The sequence below is a fragment of the Gallus gallus genome, chromosome 10 (assembly GCF_016699485.2).
Source record: "Gallus gallus isolate bGalGal1 chromosome 10, bGalGal1.mat.broiler.GRCg7b, whole genome shotgun sequence".
In the NCBI taxonomy this organism is placed as follows: Eukaryota; Metazoa; Chordata; class Aves; order Galliformes; family Phasianidae; genus Gallus; species Gallus gallus.
This window is the reverse complement of record NC_052541.1, coordinates 662,432-676,348: the sequence shown is the minus strand read 5'-3', so window position 1 is coordinate 676,348 and position 13,917 is coordinate 662,432. Positions and strand designations below refer to the sequence as shown.

The 13,917-nt window shown below is 40.3% G+C and overlaps 1 long non-coding RNA gene across 2 annotated transcripts; it reads right to left on the bottom strand.

Annotated features, from left to right (window-relative positions):
• Positions 1-677: 677 nt before the first annotated feature.
• LOC107054160 lies at positions 678-13,833 on the bottom strand. 2 transcript variants are annotated; one of them, XR_001468170.4, is made up of 10 exons: positions 11,516-13,833; positions 10,630-10,860; positions 10,114-10,286; positions 9,117-9,309; positions 8,393-8,485; positions 8,017-8,221; positions 6,547-6,725; positions 4,316-6,200; positions 1,146-2,825; positions 678-1,105 (listed from the first exon to the last, which is right to left on the bottom strand). It is a non-coding gene; the product is annotated as an uncharacterized LOC107054160 (long non-coding RNA). The 2 variants fall into 2 exon arrangements; XR_005862723.2 differs by having other exon boundaries at positions 10,114-10,243.
• Positions 13,834-13,917: the final 84 nt, after the last annotated feature.

Sequence of the window (13,917 nt, the reverse complement as noted above, 5' to 3'; positions counted from 1 at the left end):
TCCAAAGAGAGCTGACTCAAGCACTTTGGACTTATTTACAAGTTTGTACAGTTGCCATAATCATCGTCAACCAAACAAAGAGCCCCTGACAACCCATCACTACTGAAGATCAATGTCTGAACCATGAGCAGTGCTGGAATCCATGGTGATGACTATCTCCCTCTTGCTTCCTACAAAGACTCCTTGCTTTTATTTCCTATCTTTTCTATCTCCTGTCTTCCCTTCCCCATCTCCCTAAATTACTAGGATTTGTAATAAACTGGTTGGGCTAACATTTGACCTGTTGGGTCTTCATCTCACTGTCGTGTATACATACATTAAAAGAATCTTCTCTCCCTCTTATAAATTGGCAGGAGACATGGGCCCATAAGACCTCAGGCCATTAAGGAAGAGATGTAACATATAAGTGGGCTAGAGACCGAGAGGCGGACTTAACTACGGACACTATTGCATGCATTATTCATGACTGTTACAAATGTGCCGCAATTAAACAAGCTAAGAGGATGAAAACTGTCAGGAAAGGGCAGTGGCAAAAGTATAAATGTGGGAAGGTGTGGCAGGTTGATTATATCACCTTGCCACGAACCCCACAGTGAACCTTGCCACAAACCCCCACAGCACATTAAGTGCTTACGTGAGGAACGATCAGAATCCAAGATTTTTACTCAGGCAAGATCTTTGTGAAAACCACAAGTTTATTAATTATTGCAACGGGCACATGCACCCTACTGGCAAGTGAGAAATTGCATGCCTAGTCAGTGAAATCCATTCCGTTATATACCCTGGGTCCAATGCAGACAATCTCTACCCTGGCACTCATTGGTTGGGCATCTCAGACTCACAATTTTCCCGATGCTGCTGCTACATTACATCTCCATATAAGGTCTGTTACCAACATGTTGTTTTTAGGTATGTTTTGTACTTTTCTATGGAGATAGGAGGGCAATGTTTCCAAAAGTTAGCATATTGTTCTGTCCTGTGTTATGCTCTCTCCACCCTGCATATTTCCCTAGTCTTGTGCCTGTCTCATTTCTACCCAAGTCAGTATGCCTCAACCGCAACTTCAGTCTGTTCAGCTTTCGTTGTGAAAAACTTCTGTAACTGTCTTGTAAGAAGGTTCTAAGTTCATTAAAGGCCTACACTACAAACAGAAATTCCTGGAAACTTCCTCTGCAAAAACACAGTCTACCACGGTGGTGGCAACCACTGGGTGGCTTGAAACATATGCAGTACCCCATGCTGCTGCCCGAAACACCATATTAAATCTCAAGAAACAAGTCCAATGGTGACATGACACTCCAGAAAGAATTGAATCAGATAAAGGGATTCATTTCAAAAATTCTCTTGTAAATATTTGGGCCAAAGATCATATCCCTTATCATGCACCAGCTTCTGGTGAAATTGAATAATATAATGGGTTGTTAAAAAACTATGTTGAAAACAGTGAGTGGTGGAATGTTTAGGCACTGGGGGGAGCATTTGGCAGAAGCTACCTGCTTGGACAATAGTCAAGGATCTATCAGTCAAGATAGTCCTGCCCAATCCAGCCCCCTACACAATGTAGTGGAAGATAAGGTCCCTATAGTACACGCAAAGAACATGTTAGGAAAAGTAGTTTGTGTCCTTCTAGATTCTGGGAAGGGCAAACCTCTCCATGGAACTGTTTTTGCCCAGGGAACCTGTGTCCACTCAGTGGGTGATGCAGAAATACAGGAATGTTCAATGTATACCACAAGGGAATTTGATATTGGGGGAGTGCAGTCAGTCGTTCCACGTATATACATGTATATATATGTGTGTATGTTTAATGCATGTTAATTATTGTTTGTTTGCATGTATATATTAAGCATGATGTAGTGATGTGGAATAAGGGGTGGAATGGCATAGTTTTATAATTTTTGTTATCGGTATTCCACATCATAACATCATGCAGTGCACTGGGAGTTAAAGAGTTAATGCTCCTGTTTTGTGGACCGTGGACAAGTACCAAGTTCACCAAGTACCTGGTTCTCAGAAGAGAAAAACGACGTACTCCAGAGGACTTTGCATTGTTCTGTTTCTGTTTTCCGTTGAGAGAGAAAGATAACACTGTCCGCAGGTCTTGAGACACTCTCTTTACCCTTTCTGCTCATCCTGGCAGCTGTCTCACCTTCAGCACTAGAGTAGGGCCTTCCGTTTCTGGACACACTCTATCTCATTTGATTTGATTTTATTAGCTTCATTCCAATTACACTGTACTATATTGTGTTATCTTGCACAAATAGCTTTCCTCCTCAGATTGTTGCCGCTGTTTTGTTTTCAGGCCCGTATCCCTCCCTGCCCTTTCCTCTTTTCCCATTTTCCCTTTCCCAAGGCATGGGTACATGGGTCCCATTGCCCCATTAATCATGGAACCGGGCCGAACCAGCCCGTAAACCACTGACACAGCTGTAACTTCTTTCTCTCCCTGAGAAACTTAAGATTGGTGCCTCACTTCCAGTGTTAGAAAAGACTTGAGGGAGTCAAAGGAATCAGACTGTGTTTCCTCTGCTGCATGTTTTTTTCCTCACAGAGTGAAAATAGTCATGTCTTGGAGATGTGAGAATAATTCTATGAATTATGTGACAAAACCTTTTGTAAAGACTTCATTTGTATTTTCATGTTTTGAATTATAACTTCCGTCTAAGAGTCTTCTGGATTCTCATCTTCAGCATCACTGTTAATGCCCCAGGTAGATGTAGAAGGAACCTGCAGAGTTCCTCCTACAGCTTTCTCCCCAGGAGCTGGCTGATTTTCCAAAGTAGCAGCATGTTCACTTTCCAATTCAGTCTTGCCTGTGATGCTTACTGCAAAGAACAAAAATCAGTGGAAAACAGATGACAAGGCAGCTTAATTTGGAGATAATTTTTGGCACCTATGCTATAAATTAACCTAATGATATCCAGAACATCTTAAAGTAAGGTTAGAACCTTTCAAATAGTACCATTATTTAAATGCGTGGCACAGAAACTGCAAATTTGTAAGGCTTGGTTTTCTATCGCTATCAGAGAACTTCCATGCAATCATAGAATTGCTAAGGTTGGAAAAGACCCACAGGACCATCCAGTCCAACCATTCGCCCATCACCAATGGTTCTCGCTAAACCATGTCCCTCAACACAACATCCAAACGCTCTTTTAACACCACCAGGCTCGGTGACTCCACCACCTCTCTGGGCAGCCCATTTCCAGTGCCTGACCACTCAGAGAAGTAGTATTTCCTGACATCCAGCCTGAACCTTCCTTGGCGCAGCATGAAGCCATTCCCTCTAGTCCTATCACTAGTCACACGAGAGAAGAGGTCGACCCCCAGCTCACTACAACCTCTCTTCAGGTAGTTATAGAGAACAATAGGGTCTCCCCTGAGCCTCCTGTTCTCCAGACTGAACAATCCCACCCAGCTCCTTCAGCCGCTCCTCATAAGGCTGTGCTCCAGACCCCTCACCAGCTTTGTTGCCCTTCTCTGAACACACTCCAGGGCCTCAATGTCTTTCTTACAGTGAGGGGCCCAAAACTGGACGCAGTAGTCGAGGTGCGGCCTCACCAGTGCTGAGTACAGGGCAATGATGAACACTGATGAACAGTAGTTGCCTCTACTACTAGCTTCCTTTGACATCTGGTTCTATTTCTTATAGCTCAGTATATGACATCTCTTCCTAGCAAACAGAAACTCATATCCTCAAAATCAAACCCCATCTGTTAAACTATTTATCCAGATTCACTTACAAAACACTAAAGTTTGAGGCACAGTCAAAATAACCATAAGCATGTAAGGCAGCAAATTCAGTCTTCTGCACTTGTATTTTTAACTAGAGAAAGCTGTATTTTAGCTGTATTTTAGAACAATGTACTTTGTTCTTGAACTATTGATTAACTGATAAACTCATGATGTAAGAAAACTATCTGCAGAAGTAGCAAACATTCAAAGCTGTAGACCATTTTTCTACCCCACCCCCCAGTCTTTCAACGCATCTTCTGAAGCTCAACTCTCCATATTCAAAAGAATGGCAGAAAATCTCCAGCTAGGGAAATACTTTGCTGCTTGTTTAGAGGCTCTCTAAAACGTACATTTCTCATTCAGGCTGCACATAACACTAACAATTCAAGTCACTGATGCTAAAACTGTCTGTTGAGTCGTTGCTTTTCTGACTCCAGCATCAGTGTTTCTAAAACTACTTATCCCAGGAAACTATCACATTTAACTATTTAACTATCTCAACCAACCTCAGAGCCTAAATGTTCTCTAGATTTGAAGCTGAAATGCTGGCATCTCAAAAGTATTGTGTTTGCAGACATACCTTGCAATTTCCTTTTCCCTTTTTGATTTGATACAATCTTCCGTTCACTTTCTTAACAGCTGTTTCATAGTCTTCATAGTCTTCATCTTAAATATAGGAAACAAGTGGAAGTTCTCAGTGATGCTCCAAATACAGAGAAGTCTAAGTCTGTTAAGCCTTTAAGACTTACAAGCCCAGCAAGCATACAAAACCTCTGCATATGTTTTAAGAGCTTTACACATCAGCAAGTACGCTTCCCATTCCTATTTGTGTACAGGTGCTTTATTACACTATTGGCAGCTTTTCAGCCTAGATGTCTGGCATAGGTTTCGTGTTTTCAGAAAACAAGCACCTTGGGAATTTTATTAAGAGTACTACACAACAGATTTAGGAAGGGAGACACATGATCCTTGCCCAAAAGGCAGATGGAAGGAGAATTACTGCCCATCAGTCCAAACGATATCAGCGTCTGTTGGTTCTAATAGTACAATACCCCTTCCCCACAAAAAAAAGCAACACAAAAATCAACTTGGATACTCTTTACCATCCTCCTCCTCAGGTATGTATTCAGGCTTATTCTCAAAACAGAATAATGTTGAAGGTAGCTTGAGAAAGCCAGCTAGAGCTCTCTGCTCTGGGGTGAGTGTTAGCTCATCAACAATTATAACATCATCAGATGGTGGATCATCTGATGGCACAGTCATCATCTCAGCTTTGGACAGAAATTGAACATAACATGAAGATTCAATTACTTCAGAACAATAGCAACATTAACCCCACAACACCCTGATTACTGAACTGAATTAATTTGTAGGTAGTGAGAAACAGATTTGGAGCCTGCACATTTTCTCTTTGTCCACAGGAAAAAGCCGTTCAGGTTAGAGAATGCTGGGACAGACAAGTTACAGATCATGTTGCAATGTAACAAGTTCCAATCTCCATGCCCAATTACGTCTTATAGTACTGCCTTTGTAATTCAAGTCCAGGTCAGGAACAAGCCTGCGTCTTTATACTGTCTCAAAGATAATTTATGTCCTTACATTAAATAATACAGGATTATGGAGAAGAGCTATAGAAGTGTCATCCACAGAGGTGGAGAATCAAAATCCAGGACTGAGAAAAAAAGAAAAGCTGTCTGCAGCAACATGTAATACTGAATAGCTTTGCATTTTTGAAATTCCAGAAGACATTAAACAGCAACTGAAGAGGACTTGTTTCAAATTACTCATGGGAAATCTGTGCTTTTTACTAACTAATCTCAACGTAATACCATGGTAGCTGTTTCTGAAACTTTTACTGTTCCAGAAGTCACCTTTTACTTCCATGCTAACAAAACAAATAAAATACGGCTCTCAGTCTTCTGAAATTTAACAGGTATAATATATCATATGAACACATTATATATGTATAAAAATCCACCTGAACAATGGATACTAGCACATTAGGTTGACTTCGCGAGTTTCGATTCTTATAGGAACAACAATTTTCATCACTTGCTTTGTTTTGGATTAGGCAGATAGAACAGCTGTAGGAAAAGCAGTTCTCAAGTAATTTTGAGTGATCTTTGGAGCATCTACTTGTTCAGATTTAAAGGAAAATTGTTGGAGAGATGCTTTTGTATCAGTTTTGCTTGGATTCTGGCAGGCTAAACGTTAGGACGCAGTGGGTTTGTTTCTCACTGAACAGATGTTACAGTCCCATTGGCCTTCCTTTTTAGCAAAGGCTAATCTAACTTTCTCTTGTGCAGTATTACTGCTGGCTTTGAAACTTGCAGCACATTCAGTTGGTTCAGGAATACTTTTGTTCTTTTTGATGGTTTCCAAAGTAATCAGAATTTTCTTCCAGTAATAGATACTTTGTCCCATGTATTCCCTCTGGTCACAGAAATGTGAGCCAGGCTAGAGCCCTGTTGAAGAAAAGAAATAGAAGGTATCTCAACAAATTCACATCAAATGTTATCGATACTTATTCTTCCTCTCAATAATACATTCTCATCTGTCGCTGAGCTTCTTGCCCAGTGTATAGTCAAGGCAGGCTGAAGGCCATGCTTCTCCAGCGCTTGCAAAGTATTTAATCCATGCTGTACAAGAAACTTCAGTTTAGTCACTGATTCTGGTCTGAATATCAGAAGAAACATTCCTCAGTTAGCATTTTCTCTTTTTCTTCCATTCACATATCACTTGTTAGGAAAAGGAAAAAAGGGAAGGGAAGGGGCATACAAATACATTTAAGAACAAGGAAGGTGTACTTACTTCAAGATCTAACAGGCATATGGATTCAGGAGCATCTGTCTCATGCCTTGATGTTTCTTAGGGCAAGTGGAAAAGTTGTTTTAACAGATGCCGCGTTGAGGGTGACACTGGCCTAGAGTTCCACTGCAAACCGAGCCACACAAGGTGCTGGATACTATCGTTGTGCATTTGAACAGCACCTATGTGGAAACAAAGCAGTAAGAACTTAGTATTTACATCCTAGTTAGAAAGACTGGCATCTGATCAAAACTGGGTTTCATTGCAAGAGAAGTAAGGAGTTCTGAAGACTTTTCCCATCCAAGGAGCTTCCTTGCAACCTTTTCCCACTTGTTTGCCTTTGTCTAACAAGCTGGAACTAATCATTTTGAAAAGAAGATTAAAACATTCTTCAAGTGATATCTCCATCTGTTTCTGTTATACAAATAACTTTTGAAGAATAAATACCAACTTCACAGCAGGGCACAAGGTAAGCATATTGATATATTCACTTCTTCTGTCAAAGCAAAAAATGAAGAGAACATCTCCAATGAAGTACATAAAAATTTTAAACCTTAACCTCTCAATTTTGAGGTATCAGGTTAAACTGATGTATTATACAGACATACTTACATCTTTTCTAAGTCTATAACGCTCATGAGATCTACCATCTTCAGCAAAGAAAATAACCTGAATGCTTAATTTCCGTTTTGAATTCAGTTCATTTTTTGTTTGCTAATGTCTGAACTGCTTTTGAACTTATTTCTCTAATGGGGAAAATCTTTAACCTGTGTATAATAAGCGCAAGCCTTTGAGTGCTGTTATTTTGTTTGTTGTTGCTAGTTTTTAAATACACTATTCAAAATAATATAAAGAAACAAACCTCTTAAGAGAGGCTGTAGTAGTACAAACTTTATTTCTTCATAGCTACACATATTTCTCTTTAGCTATACGTGTAAAGAGAAAGGGCCATCAGCCTTATTGTTTTCTATCCTTCTAGGTTGTTTTAGATTTAATAGTCTAAACATTTCTGAAAACTAACAGCTAAGTAGAAGACTACCAGTATTCTAATCTTCTTTCACTGAAGTTCAAAGCCAGACTTCATCATCAGGGCTCAGCAATTCATCCTAGAATTACTTCATTTGTATGCTTAGAAACTGTATTTGTGCATCACATATAAAACTACACATGACTTCCTATTAACACTTCCTAGTGTTTAAACACAAAAAGCTAAACAGACAGCTACAATTGAAAATGAATCAGAACACACCAGAAAACAGCAACATTGAAGTAGGAAGTACGTGAGAAATTCTTCAGAACCTCTAAGCAACAAGCATCAAGTGAAGCTTCATGTACATCACTCTCTTGTATTGCTGAGGGCTGCACTGAACAGCTGTTAAAGCCCCTTCCCTTTTGTTGCAAAAGGAAGGAGTTACAAAAGCTCCACTGATACAGTCATGCTAAAGTTGAGTTTAAGAACGTAACATCTCTTACCAGTATTGTATTTATTACGTTTTTCTTGCATTGGTGCTTGTGTACTGACAGTGCCTATCTCATCTGTGCCAAGGAAAGAACTCTCTTGAGAAGCTCCCCTCCCAAAGAGGCTTTCAAACAATGTCAATAAGCCCCTTGTGTTGGCACAAGATTCCACAGTCTCTTTCAAGAAATATTCCTTGCCATATGTTCAGCAACATATGACCTAGAAAACAAAAATGAGATTTCACCTAAAAACACTGAACTTAATGAAGGACAACTCCAACAGTGGGCTATTCCTGCTCCTTCAGGTTGGGAATCAAGCCACGTAACTCTTCAAAATAAGTATTCATAAGATTAAAATTTTGGAACTTTCTTAATTATTAATTCATATTACCAGACTGGCTTTTTCAATCACAAGCCAAAATTTCCTGCTTGTCTTGTCCAGCAGGATCCCCCTTTATTAGTTTCGACTTTAGGGTTTAGGAACCTGGAAAAGAAATGAAAGAATTTGTTCAAAACTAAAGTAAGCTGCAACATCAGGAAACAGGCTTATTTCTAGCACAAGAAAACTTTAGAAAAATACACACATTCTGAAGGTACTCTGCAAATATCAATGAAGACGACACAAAGTAGGTAATTTTAACTACTGCCAATAGCTGTAAGCACACACAAGAGAAAGTAATGTTCCAAATACCAGCAGTTGCACAGAGTGGAAAATTAATTGCATTTCATAAGGCAAATAGTTAAGCTTGATTAAGCTCTGCTGACTGTCTAAGCAACAAGAATGTCGGAGCTATTCAGTTCACTCCTCTCCCTCCCATACCAATACGCTTAATGGCATGTTTTCAGCTGTATTACAGAAAAGGGAATAGACTGTAGGAAATGCACCCATCAGCCTTTAAGAGTCGTTTTACTTCTGGCAAGAGAAACAGTTGATAATATACTTATTTCCTCCATGTCATTTGAAATCTTTTAAAGACGTGTCGAAGAGTAAGACTTGGTGAGGAGGGCGCCTTACAAACACTAGTTAATCTTTGCAATACAGGCATTCCACACACGTACAGCAAGAGTGGTCAAGAACTGCATTAACTAGAGGCAGAAAGTGAAAAGTGACTTACATTGAAACTTTTCAAGCAACACAATGCTGCCAGTTGACATGCATCTGTCCACTGAGCCTCACTGTTCTGGGCCAGTTTTAGCAGAAATGTTCCAGCATGCACGTATAGCTGTCCTTTCATTTCAAGGAAGGTGTAAGACAGCTCCTCAGGTTCTCTCACATGCTGTTTCACAGAGTGAAGGAGATGATCAAAACTAGAAGGTAGAAAAGACTAATTTTCAGCAAAGTCCTGGTAAAAGCCATTCCATGCTTTGGAACAACGTTGTTTAACTGTGGATCAAGTAATTTGACGACTGAACTGCTACTACCACCTCAGTTGTTTAAACCAGAGTTGCACAAGAAAGCAGCAAGACAACAGCCTGAAGTTCCCAAAGCTCTGATCTTCATTTATGGAAGTGAAATCAACTGAAGTCAGTAGAAGTCAGTATGAGAGAAGACATGATGGAAAGAATGGAACATAGAACTTCACCAAGGAATTGGCTACAAACATTGTTTTGCACTACTCCAGCTGTGCCTCAGATGATATACCTTGAAGTCTGTTGGCTTAGCTGGCCCTATCAGTTTTTCCTGAAGTAGAATGCTCTTACTGAGGGTGGCATTCTGCTTCCCAGTTATGCTACAGACCTACAACTCTTCATTATTTCACTGTGGGTTGTGTTAACTTGACCAGGACAAAGCTAGTCCACAAATGTCTGTGAAATCTGAATTAGCTGCTGAAGTGTAGAACAACATTCTCTTACTGAAGAGATAGAACACAAATGACCCAGGATATCACCAAGTCTTCTCCAAGGCTTGTAGCTCAGACAAATACATAGCTTGGGCTTCAAGCCTACTAAGAAACTTTCTTTGTGCTTAGTACAAAGAAACTCCTCTCTTGTCCACAAACTGGTTACTCAGGGAAAATGATGCCTGCTAGATGTTCTGTGACACAGAAACAAATATTCTGTTCTGGATTGTTTCTGTTTGTTTTTTAAATACAGAAAAAGGTAAAACAATACCTTTCAAGTGCCTCTCTCCATTGATGAACATCTCCAGAAACAAATTTCATTTTAATAAAGCTAGGATGAGCCAGTAGATGAGCGCTCTTGATAGCTCTCCAATTCTGTGTATTAAATTCCATGTCCTGGACTAAAGAATAAAGTTCATCAGAGGATAAGGAACCACCATCTTTCTGTGAAGGCAAAGACATTACTTCTTCAGAATATGTTACAACCTAATCCAGTCTCACAGGTGAGGCATTAACATTACCCTTCAGCAGTAAAGTTCCAGGAACTCTTTGTCAGAACAGTTTTCTCCTTGATGGAGCTGCTATATCTAGCTTAGTTTTGAATTTAGAAAATAAATAAGGTTTAACTTTAGGAAGAAAATCCCCACTAAACAATTGGTTCCAGTAGGCTTTCATTTGGAGGCGTTAAATCACCTGAGCAATAGCCACCAGTGGAATGAAACTAAGAGACTATGACCAGTTTTAAGGATATGGAAGATTATGACAGGATCAAAAGATGATTAAATACCTCAAGTGTCTTCACAGTGCAGGAACACCATTCCAAGCTCATCTCCAAGGCTGTTTTCTTCTCTGCCTCCTGAATAAGGAGCACAGCATCTCTTAATTTATTATGTGAGTGGTACAATGCAACAAGTCTGATGTTAAGGTAGATGTTATCAGGTCTTGCACGGAGTTCAGCCTGAGTCATAACAAAGAGCTCATTCCATCCTCCTTCACCTTTATACTCTAGTAACTTCTCCTATTAAACATGAAGGCAACATATTAATATTTCTTTTTCCACATGAGCTTTTTCAACAACCGCATTACCTGACAGTTTTCTCACCTCCACTACAAGGACTACAAACTTGATGAAATTACTCCAATATTTTAGAAATGAGATAACAGGGAAAAAAACTTCAGAATTTGCCTCTTGTAGGTGCTAAATTAAGACTGTGAGACTATTCGATACAGAGACAGCATATCTTTTTACAGAATAGCTTGTCTAAGAAAAAACAACCCCAGAAGCTGTTGTCCACCACCCAGCTGTCTGAAGTGTAGACATGAACCAAGTGCTCTTTTGAACTAGCAATGAAAAACTAGGTTAAGGCTGTTTCCATAGACATGTGAGTGAGATGCCCTACACAGAACTTTATACAGGAAAAAAAGTCCTCAGGTAATAAATACTGGCCATTTTAATTAGGGGTTGACTTGCTGTATAAAAAGAGTAAGCACTAACTAGCCAAGTACATAAAGCATCTGTTTACTTTTCTGAACTGCAAATGGGACCAAAGCATCTTTACTTTTTTAAAAACACACCATACAGGAAGTTTTGCAGTTTGCACTCCACATCCAATTTTCTTTGCAAATGTTATAATTGGAACAAGCAACAGGAGCAGCACAGCTAAACGACTTACCCCTTCTGGAAAACAACCAGACTTCCAGACTTCCAGCATGGAAGAATCTGCGGTAGGGCTGCTTAGCCACTTAACTCCTCAGCACCATCGCGTATTTAAAATGGATTCCCCTGAAATCAGGCAGCGTTAAGCACGTAAGAGACGCCCCCTAGTGGGACTGAACGGGCAGCTCCACCTGGGAAAGCCACAAAACTCAATCAGGTTTAGCCAGAAGGCCCATGTGCAACCCCTCATAGAGCAGGATTTACAAACTCATCTTGAAAATATGTTATAAATGCATCAGATTGAAGTACATGCATCAGTGCACGAAGTGACTGCAAACAGCTATCACTGCTGCTGTACATTTCTTTGGCTTTCATGACAACTTTAAGCTCAAAATTTAATAAATAATGAGGACTTGCACAGTAGCTGCTAAAAGTAACATTCGTAACAGGAAAAGATCACTTCAATAAAAGAGTGTCAGACAAAAATGGTACTTAGTAAGAGTGAGAAACAGGCAAAATATACAACTCCAAGACAAAAGTAAACCTGGCAGTTGAACCACATTATACTTGGACAATTTAATAGCAGTAAGAGGAAAGCAGGAAGAGATCATTTTTGAGCCAAATGATACAGTGGCTGGAAATAAACACTGCAAATCTTGTGACTGTTGAAAAGCTGATAAAGTAGGTTACGGGACAATCTGACGCCATTCAAGTACTTAAACTTGCTGCCTACATTAGCAGTAAGACTTCAGAAAGGCATTGCCAAGTTATGGTGAGGTTCACAATATTTACTACACAGAGTCACGCTTTAGCATTCACTGCTGATGATATAGCTGGTACGATTACAATGATTTGGAACAACAATCCTCAAAAGGCTCTATTCCATGAAACTGTTAACTACCAGAACTAGAAGTCATTATGAGTCGATAATAACCACGGAAATAAGTAAAATAAAAATAACCTTGTAAGAGACTTTGAGATGCTCAGACAGGTTTAAAATTTAGAGTTCAAACCTTGTTTGACCCGGCTGCAAAGAGACAATACACTTGAAAAGGTGAGCTTGGAACTTAGAAGCCAAGGACAAAACATAATCCAGGTGGAGGAATACTGTGTATATGTATATTTTTAACCCAAGAAGAAAACTATCAATGATGATGATGTCACATTCAGTGCATAACAGTGAGATTATGTGATCAAAATGCAAAGAGCAGAACAGCCCACTATACAGAGAAAATTACTGAAGGCTTCCAAAATTTGCAGATTGTTCCTGCTCCTCACCAACCTCTTTTTGCAAAAATCATTAGTGGTAAAGGAAGAGCGGCCAAGTTTAGACTCAACTAATATGCACAAAACAGTAAATTAAGCTCAAAGAAGCTTGCAGAGATGGGAAAGGTCTGTTATCAATACACAGTTCTACCAAATAACAGCACTAATCAATTTGACAAGAATAGGTAATTTTGAAAGAATGGGTGAAAAAGAAATAAATAAATATAGCCTCCTAAATATAAAGCTAGCTACTCCAAAGATAAACAAACCTGATTTTTTCATTAAGAACTTAAGCTGCTGTTTTTATTATTATTATTTTTAATTCGGTGGCAAATGCCACATCTTTTTTACTGCACATCATTTCCTGAAGTAAATAGAAGCCATGTGGCACAGCAGGTATCACCAAAGCACACCTGCAACATCAGTTTGCTGTTTGGTGATTTTTTTTGTTGTCAGTATTCCACACCAGAACATCACGTGAACCAGTAGGAGTTAAAGACTTCATGTTCTGGTTCCGTTTACTGCCTCTTATGGGCATTTTGAGTATTCTGATGGGAGAGGAGAGGCGCCATCCCCGGAAGACTCAGCGCGGAGGGGAAGTGAGGTGGAGCTCCCGGCCGTCCATCCCTCCGCTCGCTGCGGAGAAGGGCACGTGCCTCCCTCGCGCTTCGGGTACTCTTCTCTCTCATCTGGTTTGATTTCGTTGGATTTAGTGAATTACCGTTCCTCCTCACATCGTTGCCGGTGTGTTCCTTTTGTTAAACCCATCTGCCGGCTCTCTGCCCTTTCGTCCCACTCCCCGTCCCGGAGCGCGGCCCGCAGCGCGCCCTGCTGTGAGCCCGGGGCCGGCCGGATCGCGCGGCACGTTGCTGGTAGCCCTTTTTTTTTTTTCGTCGCCCTTTTGTCTCTCCTTTTTATTCCGGGCCTGTTCCCCCCTTGTCACGGACTCAGATAACTCCATGACAATGGGACAGATCCAGTGTTGTGGCTTTTTTTTTCCCTTCTCCATGGTGGGCAAAGAGAAACCAGAACAAAAGCATTTCTTACCAACAGGCAAGAATTACTCTCTGAGCTAGAACAAAGCAAAGCAGGAGGCTGGTGAGGAAAGGTTTCCCCTCGTGGGCCTAAGCCAGGGCCTTCCTGGAAAAACAG